Source organism: Pelophylax lessonae, assembly GCF_965119305.1.
Source record: "Pelophylax lessonae genome assembly, chromosome: 10".
Taxonomy (NCBI): domain Eukaryota; kingdom Metazoa; phylum Chordata; class Amphibia; order Anura; family Ranidae; genus Pelophylax; species Pelophylax lessonae.
The window spans coordinates 45,170,304-45,182,333 of NC_138777.1; the positions used below are offsets into that span (position 1 = coordinate 45,170,304).

General features: G+C 43.2%; 1 protein-coding gene across 4 annotated transcripts in view; it reads right to left on the reverse strand.

Moving 5' to 3' along the window:
- The window catches only part of ARHGAP1 (Rho GTPase activating protein 1), a 126,326-nt gene that overhangs the window by 99,497 nt on the left and 14,799 nt on the right, over positions 1–12,030 (reverse strand). The window contains exon 1 of one of the 4 annotated variants that reach the window (XM_082271142.1): positions 4,130–4,247. The exons of the other annotated variants lie outside the window; for them this stretch is intronic. The gene's annotated coding sequence lies outside the window, so the exon portion shown is untranslated. Of the gene's footprint in view, positions 1–4,129; positions 4,248–12,030 lie in introns of those variants that run through there. 4 annotated transcript variants of the gene reach the window in all.

The window sequence follows — 12,030 nt, forward strand, 5'->3', positions numbered from 1 at the left end:
TGCAGTTGAAAGTACTGTATTTTCTGGCGTAGAAGACTACTTTTGAACCTCAAAAAATCCTCCAAAAAATGGGGGGTCGTCTTATACGCCGAGTATAATATCTCCAAGGTAACCTAAGTATAAGTATTACCGGTAGATGTAATCTCTCAAGACGCTTGCTGTGTGGGAATCCTGTACCAGTATACCGTATGTACCGTAGCTTCGGCTACATACAGTGTACCGCACTTGAGCCAATCAGGGAGAGCGATGTATTCCATTCCAAAGCCTGCTCGGATTGGCAGAGTAACATCAGCCCGCCTCTCTGACTCTGCCAATCCGAGCAGGCTTTGCATTCAATAATAGAATACATCGCTCACTGATTGGCTCCGGTACATACGGTATACCGGTACAGGATTCCCACACAGCCAGTGTCTTGAGATTACATCTACTGGTAATACTTATACTTAGGGTACCTTGGAGATATTATGAGAGATTACAAGTATTAAAGTACTTGGTGTGCCTTGGAGATATATGAGAGATCTGATGTTTTTCAATGGTGTTGCCTTGCTTCGGAAGGGGGGGGGGGGTAGTCTTATACGGTGAGTATAGCCCAAAACCTATGTTTTAACTTGAAAATTAGGGGGGGGGTCGTCTTATACGCCGGAAAATGACTAATGAAAGCAAAAACAAAATTCTCTAAAATCACAAAAAAACGCTAAAGGCATCTCAGGGGGAAAAAAAACTATTTTGCAAGATCCAGGAATACTTTATGACATCATGGGTTCAGTCAATAAAATAAAAAGATCACTTTCTCTCTATGACCGAGGATACAATCCAGGACCTGCAATCTGACATCCATCTAGTTATGACATTCACTCTATAGTGCAAGTACAGAGACACCTTTGAAAGCACTGGCACATGGCCCAGGGCTTGCGTGTGTACAGAGGAGGCAAATTAGTCAAACCTCAGCTGATAATGCAAGCCTTGAAGCACCTTCATTTATGATTGTTCAAGGACTTCTACCTTTCACAGTTACTAGCTAATAGCGATCTGAGGCTGTTTTATACATTTTACTGAAGAGCTGGAAACCGCAGGCCAGTTTCCATAGAGACTGGAGATAGACATGAGGAAAAAAACAGAACAACTTCCTGCTGTTTTCTCCTAGACAAGAGCTATAAAAAAAAAAAAAAAACACATAGGAGAGGGATTCTAGATGTAGGAGATGGATTCAAGTATTGGGAGATGGATTTCATTTGAGCAGATAAATTCTGGTCCCAAGACACGAATTCTAGTCTTAGGAAGATGAATTTGATTATAGTGGTGAGAGATGGATCTAAATGTAGGAGATGGAGTCTGGTGGCAGGAGATACAGACTTGTGGTAAAAGTAAAAATCAACATTCAGGAGTTGGTTTTAAAGCGGTAGTATCCCGCTTTTTGACACTTTTACCTACAGGTAAGCCTATAATAAGGCTTACCTGTAGATACAATTAATATCTCCTAAACCGGCACGGTTTAGGAGATATTTGCAGTGCATGCAGCCGCTCACATGAGCGGCGCATGCGCTCTGAAGGTCCGGGGGGACCTTCAGTTTTCCTTGCTGGGAGCTTGCCGGAAAATCACTCCCACGTCATCTCGGCTCTGGCCAATCACAGCGCTGGAGCCGCCGAACCCGGAAGAGACGCCGAGGGATCATGGCAGCGCAATGTCCGGGGGTCCGTGTCGGGGCTTCGTTCGAAGGCAAGTAATACATAATCAGCTAGTATGCAATGCATACTAGCTGATTATGCCTTGGTCTTGCAGTTTTTTTGGGTTTACAACCGCTTTAAGGACACCTTAAAGTCCAACTCTGGGCAAAACATAAAATCTCCCAGTGTATGGTCAATGAGGAACCCTTTTCCAGTCTGCCTTCTTTTTATCCATATTCGTGAGATTTAATACTTCGCCACTTTAGAAAAAGTCGGCGTTTCCTTCCACATTCTCTCTCATTTCCTGCCCCAGGGACCGGACACATTCGCCCGCTTGTTATCTTACATGGGACCGGTCAATGCCCCAATGTAGTCTTTTTTTAAGCCGATTGAGTGCTGTGAGCGGTATTATTCTAACAGGAAAATAACACAAACCATGCAAATTGCAAACCCTCCTACTACAGCATCCAGAGAAAGGAAGCTAGTCTGGAATCATGAGACATGTAGTCCCTGACTAGGGGTGCACCGATCCGACTTTTTTTGTCCCAATATCGATATCTGGCATTGTGTATCTGCCGATACCGATACGGTACCGATCCGGGACTACACACATAAAGCATGCGGCTGCAGTACAGAGCAAAGCCGCTGCTTCATGTGTACGGCTCCTTCATTCACAGGCGGAGTGCATCTGATATCACTCCGCCTGTGACCCGGATCTATACAGGAAGTAGCGGCTCCCATCCCATACTACTACTACACCAAGTAAGGGATGGCTGAGCCGGGACTCAGCAAAACCGGATCGGCCCGTGGATCGGTTAATTTTACCGATCCCCCGATCCAGCTATTGTGGCAATATCGGCGCCGATATCCGATCCCAATATCGGATCGGTGCATCCCTATCCCTGACCCAGTGGAAAAAATGGCGAGGCGCTTCTGCAGAGACCCTCTCCCGGTCATTCAAGTATAGATGAGAAACTGCCGGTTACTTGATGACGTCACAGGAATTATTATACCTGATTTCTCATTAGCACTGCTGTTAAATGAATTTGCTATCATTTGATGGATGTGGGTAACGACAAAAATAAAAAATTAGATAAGAAAGCAGTAATCCCAGTGTTAAACCTTAAAGCAGAACACCAGCCATAGTTTTGGAAACAATGGGTTAAAACTTAGAACCCATGTCATGTCTTTAAAGTGGAGCTCCACCCATTTTTAATAAATTGGATTACAAAGATGTATGTAATCCCCTTTAAAACGACTTTTACCAATGGAAAGTTTTTTTGTTTTTTTTTGTTGCTAGTAAATACCTGATTTTCTGCTTTATTTATCCTCTTCTCACTTCCGGGTCTGGTCGGCGATTACGTCATTCGGCGATTCGCAGGGTGTGCTGGGATGGCATGAAATCTCGCATTATTACACAGGAGATGAGCTGCACTGCGTGCTCTGCCCCGCCTCCTCTCAGTGAGCTGTATGTATGTAGTGTATTGAGGCTGTGCTCCGCCCCGCCTCCTCTCAGTGAGCTCAGTGAGAGGAGGCGGGGCGGAGCACGGCCTCAATACAATACATACAGTACAGCTCACTGAGAGGAGGCAGGGCGGAGCACAGCCTCAATACACTACATACATACAGCTCATTGAGAGGAGGCGGGGCGGAGCACGGCCTCAATACACTACATACATACAGCTCACTGAGAGGAGGCGGGTCGGAGCACGACCTCAATACACTACATACATACAGCTCACTGAGAGGAGGCGGGTCGGAGCACGACCTCAATACACTACATACATACAGCTCACTGAGAGGAGGCGGGTTGGAGGCGGGGCAGAACACACAGTACAGCTCATCTTCTGTGTAATAATGCGAGATTTCATGCCCTGAGATAAATCCCAGCACACACTGCGAATCGCCGAATGACGTAATCGCTGACCGGACCCGGAAGTGAGAAGAGGATAAATAAAGCAGAAAATCCGGTATTTACTAGCAAAAAAAAAAAACTTTCCATTGGTAAAAGTCGTTTTAAAGCGGATTACATACATCTTTGTAATCCAATTTATTAAAAATGGGTGGAACTCCACTTTAATAAGGTGTCCCTACTGGAAAGAGTGACCTTACTTTGTGTCCCAATCACAAAACAGAGAGTGAGGGGTAATATAACAACCAGTATATAACTGGCTGTAGTTCTTCAAAGAGAAACTAAACAATTGGGTTTGAACTATGGACTGCATTTTAGTTCCTTCTTCAACCCACTAATACAATTTATGAAGGCTTCTGGGGTACAAAGAAATGTCCAAATGTCACTTGGATCCCAGAACCAAGCCTAGCAAGGGAAAGGGACTTTAAAAGTCCTGATATTTAAGATTCAGTAACCCAGACACACAGATACCAAGGGTCTCAGAACAAAGAAAGGCTGACACCTAAGATACAAAAGTAAATGATATTGTTATGCAGCCTTCGTGACACATACCTGCAGGCTTCCAGTACGGGAATATAATCAGTGCACCCTTCACAGAGATGACACATGGATATCAGTGCGGATCTTTGTCGCTGCAGCATGCCTCTTCGGTTCTGCACACTGCACAGGCGGATGACATGAAAACAGCTTGATAATACTGGCCTAATTCACACAAATGACAAGCTAAGCTGCTCTCAGTACATCAATCCATACAGCAGTCCTCGGATTGCTAGGCACACATAACTGGATTGTAATAGGCTTGCAACTGGTAGACCATTGTGGGAGTGGAGAAGTAGGAGATTATATAAGATACTTGTGGGTTCTGGAATCTGCAGCCCTCTCTAGTCACTTAAGCCCACAAGTTGACAACGACTGCGGTGGAATAACAGTCTACCTATAAAAGGTGTACAGTGAGGAAAGAAGTATTCGATCCCCTGCGGATTTTCTACATTTGCCCACTGACTAAGAAATGATCAGTCCATAATTTTAATGAAAGGTTTATTTTAACAGTAAGACAGAACAAAAAAATTACACAAAAACACATTTCAAAAAAAGTTAAATGGATTTGCCTTTTAAAGAGTGAAAAAAGTATTTGACCCCTTTGCAAAACATGACTTAATACTTGGAGGCAAAACTCTTGTTGGCAATTACAGAGGTCAGATGTATCTAGTAGTTGGCCACCAGGTTTTCACACATCTCAGGACTCAGGAGGGATTTTGTCCAACTCCTCTTCGCAGATCATCTCAAAGTCATTAAGGTTTTGAGGCTCAGATTTGGTAACTCATAACCCTCGGCTCCCTTGACATTTTCTATGGGATTAAGGTCTGAAGACTGGCTGGGCCACTCCAGAATCGAATGCGTTTCTTCTTGAGCTACTACTTTGTTGCCTTGGCCGTGTTTTTTGGTTGATTGTCATGCTGGAATAGCCATCCATGACCCATTTTCAAATACCCTGGCTGGGGGAAGGAGGTTCTCACCCAAGGTTTGTCAGTACGTCGCCCATGTCCATCGTCCCTGTCCCCTTAGCAGAAAAGCGCCACCAAAGCATAATGTTTCCACCTCCATGTTTGACAGTGGGGATGGTGTTCTTGGGGTCATAGGCAGGATTCCTCCTCATCCAAACATGGCGAGTTGAGGTCAAAGAGCTTGATTTTGGTCTCATCTGACCACAGCACTTTCGTCCAATTCTTCTCTGAATCATTAAGATGTTTATTAGCAAACCCCAGATGGGCCTGTACAAGGGGACCTTGCAGGCGCTGCAGGATTTCAGTCCTTCACGGCGCAGTGTTACCAATTGTCTTCTTGGCAACTATGGTTCCAGCTGCCTTGAGATCATTGGCAAGATTCTCCTGTGTAGTTATGAGATGATTCTTCACCGTTCTCATGATCTTTGAAACTCCACAAGGTGAGACCTTGCATGGAGCCCCAGACAGAGGGAGATTGACAGTTATTGTGTGTTTCTTCCATAATCGAACCAACTGTTGTCACCCTCTCACCAAGCTACTTAGCTATGGTCTTATAGCCCATTCCAGCCTTGTATAGGTCTACAATTTTGTCCCCGACATCCTTGGACAGCTCTTTGGTCTTGGCCATGGTGGGGAGATTGGAATCTGATTGATTGTTTCTGTAGGACAGTGTTTTTACAGGTAACAAGCTAAGATTAGGAGCACTCCCTTTGAGAGTTCTCCTAATCTCAGATCGTTACCTGTATAGAAGACACCTGGGAGCCAGAAATCTTGCTGATTGATAGCCGATCAAATACTTATTTCACTGAATAAAGCATCTGGTTCTCTTGTAGGAATTACCCCCATTTACCTAAAACTCGCCATTGCCCTCATGCTCCCCTGCCACTCAGTTGCTGTCGGAGTAGTCACAGATATTCAAGGTTTCAGAATGCAGGAGTTCTCTTGAAGCAAGAGATAGTAAGGGGACCCAACTCACTCCCCATCAGCATTCTGACTCCAGATGATCCCAGAACAAAGCAATACCTGGGGTAACAAACTGTGCAGCTCCATGATCACAATTGGGGGTCTACTAACAAAAACACTTAATATCTTAGAAGAGTACACAAAATGTAGTTCATAAACATATCCTGGGGGTCATAAAACCCTATCTGCCAAGATTACTGACCCAGTTGGTTCATTGTCAATTATTCCAGGAGCCCTTACATAATCATTTCCATGCAACAACTTGAGAATACCATGAAGCACAGGTATTGGTAGGAGTAAAGCACCGTTCACACTAGCTTTCCAGTGCAACTTTGGAGTGCGACTTTGATGCATTCACACTATTACAGTGGTTCTCAACTCCAGTCCTCAGGACCCACTAAAAGGTCAGATTTTAAGTATCACCTTGGGGAGATGCAGACTAGAGTACTGCAATCACCGAGCAACAAAATATATCACCTGTGATGTATTTCAGTTATCCTGCAAACCTGGCCTGTTAGTGGGTCCTGAGGCCTGGAGTTGAGAACCACTGCTCTAGTAGCATCAAAGTTGCATCAAAGTAGTACAGGAACCTTTTTAAAGTTGCAATGGGTGTCATTGAAATCAATAGGCTGCGATTTGTCAGGCAACTTTAGGTGTCTACAGTCGCACTTGTGTGAATGTAGCCTTAGACTTTAAAATAAGCAAAAAGAAGCCTAAACTGGCATTGCTTCTTGATAATAAATCTAAAGGTTTGAGAAAGGAAGAGTAGAAAGGAAAAAGGATTTCCTGGTGCCTTCATGGTAGCAGTGTTAATTTTGTCGACTAAAACGTTTTCGTCGACTAAATTAACACAATTTTAGTCGACTAAAATACGACTAAAACAATTCAGATGACTAAAATACGACTAAAACTAAAATGGCATTTTAGTCAAAAGACTATAACTAAAACTAAATCGAAATTTGCTGCCAAAATTGGTGCATGCTCAAACCTTAATACCATAAATAACATATTAGATTTTTCACTCCAGGACCAGCAGTAGTATATCATGAGTTTGGAAATTGTAGAGAAATGCTTAAATAATGCATTACAAATTACAATTGAACTACACCCATTCGATTATAGATGACTAAAATGAGTTTTAGTCGACTAAAATGTAGGACGTTTTAGTCGACTAAAATGTACTGGAATTTTAGTCGACTAAATACGACTAAAACGCTTGCAGAAAACTAAAATGGGACTAAAACTAAAATGCCATTTTATTCCTAAGACTAAGACTAAAACTAAATTGAAATTTGCTGCCAAAATTAACACTGCATGGTAGCATGTGTCACACAATGTCACAAAGAGGCACCAAGGAAGGAACATTATAGCAGGTACTGAAAACAATTTTCCATTATGTTTGCAGACCCAATACATTTACCTGGACACATTTTGAGTGCAAAATATGCTTTAAAAATGTCACAAGACGCCCCCCTCTAATAAGGGCTTGTAAATGCAGAATATGCATTGGTGGAGCATCGGAGTCAGTTCCTATGATCACTTACACAGATGAAAGAAGCCTGCCTTCTGGAAAGACAATCTAGTTGATGCAGGGTGGAAAGCTTTGTCAACAAGCCCCAAGTTATCTGCATGACTAATGCTCATTTTAGAACGTTTCTTTCCCACAATGAACTTTTCCAGCAAAAAGTTTGCATCTGTAGAGAAAACACCCTCACTTTAAAACTGAGCCCTCATTTCTAGCACCAACGTGGCCAGTGTTTCTAATCTTTGACATCAGTCTTGCATACCAATAATACTTTGTGGAATATTTATAGAGGTCATACATGACGATCAGCTAAAATTAAAAAAGTCTCAAGCGTGAAGTCATCTACAACAGTAACGGAGCTTTAGCTTATAAATTTGCCCTTTAATGTAAAGAATTTGAACCCCCCTAGGCCTGGAAGTTTATGTTTTCTAACTCACAAGAGATAAAAAGCCTCCGGCTATGTAGAGCTACCCACAAGAGAAAACACACAGCTCCTATATTGTATAGCATGCGGTAAAAATAGGACAGTATGAAAAGCCAACATCACTATCTATATACAGTAGCGGTAACAGTGGTATACGAAGGTTTCCAAGTAACCAGGCTGCACTGTGGGAGGTAAAGTGAGTGAGGCCCAGAATATACTCTGAAAGTCAAAACCTACACAATGCATGGCAGTTTGGAAAACTCAATAAGTTTGGTGCATTTTAGGAATCTCTTCCCAAGGTCGGTATTTGTATATAACTTTGGGCTGTCAATCTCAGGGGGCACTGGAGCCACATTTTAAAAAGCAGGTAGTACTGTCACTGGGTAATAAAATAAATTTCACTGCGCTATAAAGTGCAACATAACTATTTGTGAGCTATACCTCTTGTGAAAAGTAATAAAAAAAAATGTATGTATGTATATATATATATATATATATATATATATAAAAAAACCTTAAAAAATTGAGTCATCGTGCCAATGCCAGCATAGCACCCTCCTTCCTTTTCGCCTACTTCTTCTCCCGATATCCTCTCCCCAATATATTTTCCTTTCTGTTTAGGGGTATCCTACCCACATCTAGGACTATAGCACTCAAGAGAACCATGAAGCAGCGAGGAGACTCTCCTGGCTTAGGCCCCTTTCACACTTGTGCAACTTGGGACTGCAAAGTCACATGACAAGTTGGACTCCATGATTTCCAATAAGTACCATTCATATCTGTGCGACCAAGTCGCAGTGACTTCAAAGTAGTCCCTGTACTACTTTGGTCCATCTTTGATGCGTTTTGCGGTGCATAGACCTCAAGATTACACAGGTATTGCTTCAAGTCCAGTCAACACTGTGGCATTCAAAACGCCAAGTTTGACTGTTTTGAATACGGTCTTTTTTTAAATCTGGCGCCTTTAAGGCTCCAGTAACCGGAAGTGATGTCATGACATCGCTTCTGGGTTACTGCATCAGAGACCCGATCAGAGCAGATTCTGGCTTTGTTCGGGGTCTTCAGCCAGCTGACGGACGTGTCGGCTGGTGGCTGCAATCAATCTATCCAATGAGGAACCGAGACAGTGGCTGGAGCCTCTAGGCTCCTGCTCGTCACTGAAACAATCAGGTGTTAGGTAAGAAAAAGGGGGGGCTCTGGGTGCAGCTGAAGCAGAAAAGGTTTTTCACCCTAATGCATAGAATGCAATAAGGTGAAAACGATGAGACTCTCCAACTCCTTTAACCGCTTGCCGACCGCCGCACGACTATTTACTGCGGCGGTCAGCCCCTCACAGGCAAAGAGACGTAGTACTACGTCGCTAGCCTGTGAGGGTCTAGAGAGCGAGCGCGCTCCCGCGCGGTCACGGACCCCCCCCGCGCGTGTGACCGGCAGACCCGATGTCCGCCGGTCACTCGGCGATCGTCGGTGCAGAGGGAGAAAGGCAGGCGGCTGATGTAAACAAGCCGCCTGTCATTCTCCCCTGTGTAGGAATAGTGATTATACGGTTCTGCTATGTAGGACCGTTGATCACTGTTCCTACACCTCAAGCCACAGCCAATCACAGTTAGAATCACGCCTTTAGGGACACACATAACCCCTCCCTCTCAAAAAAAAAGTTAAACCCTTCACTGCCAGTGTAATTTTACAGTAACAGTGCATATGTATAGCACTGATTACTGTAGAAATGTCACTGGTAACCCCAAAAGTGTCAAAAATGTCAGTCAAGGGTCCGATCTGTCCGCCGCAATGTCGCAGTACCGCAAAAAAAAAAAAAAAACACCACGCAGATCGCTGCCATTACGCGTTAAAAAAAAGACAAAAATCTTTCCCTTTGTTAGTAAACGCGATAACTTTTGCGCAAACCAATCAAAATACGCTTTTTGCAATTTTTTTTTACCAAACATAGGTAGCATAAAACAAATTGGCCGAAAATGTTAAAAAAATTTTGATTTTTACATTTTTTTTGGGGGGGAATTTCATATAAAAAAAAATGTGAAAAATATTGTTATTTTTGCAAAATTGACGCTCTTTTTTTGTTTATAGCGCATGATCAAAAAAAAAAAAAAAATCACACAGGTGATCAAATACCACCAAAAGAAAGCTGTTTGTGGGAAAAAAAGGACGTCAAATTCGTTTAGGTACAGCGTCGCACGACCGCGCAATTGTCCGTTAAAGTCACGCAGTGCCGAATCGCAAAATAGGCCCTGGTCAGGAAGGCTTAAGTGGTTAAGTGAGGTTTCACATTTTGTTTAGTCTAGGAAAGTTAAATATCAACTGAAACAAGGAGAAAAATGGCAGCTTTATGAGTCAGTCAGGCTCTGTGCATGTTGTATTGGCAGGGAACTTGTTGAGAAAGCAGAATTGATAATTAATAATTGTTTTTCTGTAACTTTATTGTCCATTAAGCAGGTGGAGGAGTTGAAACCACTACATACCCCAACTATTACACAGGAAGTGGGGGTCACCCTCCGGCCTGTCCTATGACAAAGGCGTATGACTCACAAAGTGGCTAGACAGGATTACAAATCTTTTGGCTGATAAGACCGTTCATACGTGTAATTCAAATGTGTACTTAGCGGTCTGCCTGGGTCCAGCTTAAAGTCAGCACATTAATTAACTAGTCACTGATCCCATGAAACTGACTGTGAACCCGGTAAAGACACCGTTATGACCTAATCTATTTTTGTTAAAGTACATAACACCATAGTATACATTACAGGATAAAGATAGGGCTAAGCTAGCAATTACATGGCTTTGCTACAATCAAGAGGTAGGAACAAAAAAGGAAAGCAGGAAGAAATAAAAGATATCACTAGATCAGTGGTTCTCAACCAGGGTTCCTCCAGAGGTTGCTGGGGGTTTCTTGACCACTTAAGCCCCGGAAGATTTTACCCCCTTCCTGACCAGGGCCTATATTGCGATTCGGCACTGCGTGACTTTAACGGACAATTGCGCGGTCGTGCGAAGCTGTACCTAAACGAATTTGACGTCCTTTTTTTCCCACAAACAGAGCTTTCTTTTGGTGGTATTTGATCACCTGTGCAATTTTTTGATCATGCGCTATAAACAAAAAATAAAAGCGTAAATTTTGCAAAAATAACAATATTTTTCAAATTTTTTATATGAAATTCCAAAAAAAAAAAAAATATAGCAAAAAGCGTATTTTGATTGGTTTGCGCAAAAGTTATTGCGTTTACAAACAAAGGGAAAGATTTTTGTCATTTTTGTTGGGTTTTTTTTTTTTTTTAACTCCTAATGGCGGCGATCTGCAATTTTTTTTGCGGGACTGCGACATTGCGGCGGACAGATCGGACCCTTGACTGACATTTTTGACACTTTTGGGGTTACCAGTGACATTACTACAGTAATCAGTGCTATACATATGCACTGTTACTGTAAAAATGACACTGGCAGTGAAGGAGTTAACTGTATTGGAGAGGAAGGGGTTAAGTGTGTCCTAGGGGCGTGTTTCTAACTGTGATTGGCTGTGGCTACTAGTGTAAGAACAGAGATCAACGGTCCTACATAGTAGAACCGTCTGATCTCCATTCTTACACAAGGGAGAATGACAGGCGGCTGTGTTTACATTAGCCGCCTGCCTTTCTCCCGCTCTAACGGACGATCGTGAGTTGCCGGGGGACATCGGGTCCGCCGGGCACACGCGCGGCGAGGGGGGGGGGGGGGGGTCCGTGACCGCGTGGGTGCGTGCTCGCTCCCTAGAGCCTTACAGGCTAGCGACATAGCCCTACGTCGCTTTGCCTGTGAGGGGCTGACTGCCGACGTAAATAGTCGTGTGGAAGTCGGCAAGTGGTTAAGCAATGAGCAATTTCTGCCTCTCAGATAAGATCCCCCTGACACCATTGATCTGTTTAGCTATCTGGAAGAAGGTAATTCTTCCCAGTGTCCACAAGTGTAAGAAGCATTCATCCCACCGACCATCACACTAATGTATCATGAGTTGTGTGTGTATATATATAAGTCATTTTTACCAGGG